The sequence below is a fragment of the Bison bison genome, unplaced genomic scaffold, assembly GCF_000754665.1.
Source record: "Bison bison bison isolate TAMUID 2011002044 unplaced genomic scaffold, Bison_UMD1.0 scf7180017863683, whole genome shotgun sequence".
Taxonomy (NCBI): Eukaryota; Metazoa; Chordata; class Mammalia; order Artiodactyla; family Bovidae; genus Bison; species Bison bison.
Window position 1 is genome coordinate 275,143 of NW_011494255.1, and position 2,198 is coordinate 277,340.

Genomic DNA, 2,198 nt, shown 5'->3' on the forward strand with positions numbered 1-2,198 from the left:
TGTTTCCCCATCTATTTCCCATGAAGTGATGGGACTGGATGCCATGATCTTAGTTTTCTGAATGTTGAGCTTTAAGCCAACTTTTTCACTCTCCTCTTTCACTTTCATCAAGAGGCTTTTGAGTTCCTCTTCACTTTCTGCCATAAGGGTGGTGTCATCTGCATATCTGAGGTTATTGATATTTCTCCCAGCAATCTTGATTCCAGCTTGTGCTTCTTCCAGCCCAGCATGTTTCATGATGTACTCTGCATATAAGTTAAATAAGCAGGGTGACCATATATGGCCTTGACGTACTCCTTTTCCTATTTGGAACCAGTCAGTTGTTCCATGTCCAATTCTAACTGTTGCTTCCTGACCTGCATATAGGTTTCTCAAGAGGTAGGTCAGGTGGTCTGGTATTCCCATCTCTTTCAGAATTTTCCACAGTTTATTGTGATCCATACAGTCAAAGGCTTTGGCATAGTCAATAAAGCAGAAAGTTTTTCTGGAACTCTCTTGCTTTTCCCTTGATCCAGCAAATGTTGGCAATTTGATCTCTGGTTCATCTAATTGGTAGTCAGTCTATAAATTGAAATTCCTATTTTCAGTTTCTGGATTCCTTGCTTTAAATTGATCTTTGTTTCTTCAAGTTAGCCCTCTCATCTTTAAGACTGTTATGCCTTTGCACGCATTAAACATTGTCTATATTTCAGTGTCTTACAGTTCCAGCATCATCAGGTTTTTCATGTTTAATTCTAGTGCTTGTTGTTTCTGTTTAACTTGTGGACTATGAAGGCTTCTTGAGGGTAAGAACATGAGTGTTCATTTGGATATCACCTGCACATAGTTCAGTGTACGCACATATGCACACAGTTGGCACATGTGTCAAGGTTAAAAGAGGTTTTAAAGGCCATGTTTCAGAAAACCTTCTGAATGATTGAGCGAATGGGTGGCTGAATTAGAGTAACAGGATGTCTGTGTAAGATTTTCCATTCTTCCACAGTGGATAATATATCACATATATGGATACAGCCTACACAGTAGAAATGATTAGATTTCTATACATCTCTTCCAAACCATCAAGGAATCACCCCAGATTAAAGAAGAATTTGTTACTACAGGGATTGTTATTATTTGAAGATGTGGCTGTGGAGTTCACCTGGGAGGAATGGAGTCTACTAGACCCTGCTCAGAAGGGCCTGTACTAGGACGTGATGTGGGAGAACTATTGCAACCTGCTGTCTGTGGGTGAGGACTGTTCCTCTGTGCCACTTAGTGTGTCAAGTCAGCAGTCTTTCCTTTCTCAGTTGTGGAATGATTTCAGATATCTGAAGTACGAATGGTGTGAAAGAGATTGTCAGACTTCTACAAAGGACCAGATAGCAAATACTGCAGGCTGTTCGGGCTGCCTACTGTTTCTGTTACATATTCTTTTTTTTTAAAGAACACATTTATTTATTGTTGTTTTTTTTTTTTCAGCACACACACACACTATATATATATATTGTTTATTTATTTATGGCTGTGCTTGCTCTTTGCTGTGTGGGCTTTTCTCTAGGCAGTGGGGACTACTCTCTAGTTGCACAGACTTCTCATTGCAGTGGCTTCTCTTGTGAGGAGGTTTCTAGGGCATGGAGGCTTCAGTATTTGCAGTTCCTGGGTTCAAAAACACAGGCTCCGTAGTTGTGGCACATGGGCTTAGTTGCTCCTCAGCATGTGGAATCTTCCCGGACCAGCGATCAAACCCATGTCTTCTACATTGGCAAGTGGATTCTTTACCACTGAGCCACCAGGGAAGCCCAGTATATATATATGCTACTGCTACTGCTAGGTCGCTTCAGTCGTGTCCAACTCTGTGTGACCCCATAAACGGCAGCCCACCAGGCTCTGCCGTCCCTGGGATTCTCCAGGCAAGAACACTGGAGTGGGTTGCCATTTCCTTCTCCAGTGCATGAAAGTGAAAAGTAAAAGTGAAGTCGCTCAGTCGTGTCCGACTCTTTGCGACCCCATGGACTGCAGCCTACCAGGCTCCTCCACCCGTGGGATTTTCCAGGCAAGAGTACTAGAGTGGGGTTGCCATTGCCTTCTCTGAGTATATATATATATATTTCTCTCTATCTATCTATATATATATATAATCGATTATGTAGGTATTCTGCTAAATTTATTATATGTATTATAAGTAAGGAAGAGTTAATCACTCAATCATATCCGACTCT

The 2,198-nt window shown here is 41.5% G+C and overlaps 1 protein-coding gene across 3 annotated transcripts in view; it reads left to right on the plus strand.

Moving 5' to 3' along the window:
- The window catches only part of LOC104983917 (zinc finger protein 350), a 30,037-nt gene that overhangs the window by 23,852 nt on the left and 3,987 nt on the right, over positions 1–2,198 (plus strand). For 2 of the 3 annotated variants that reach the window (XM_010833460.1, XM_010833464.1), the window contains one exon: positions 1,101–1,227. The exons of the other annotated variant lie outside the window; for it this stretch is intronic. The gene's annotated coding sequence lies outside the window, so the exon portion shown is untranslated. The remainder of the gene's footprint in view (positions 1–1,100; positions 1,228–2,198) is intronic. 3 annotated transcript variants of the gene reach the window in all.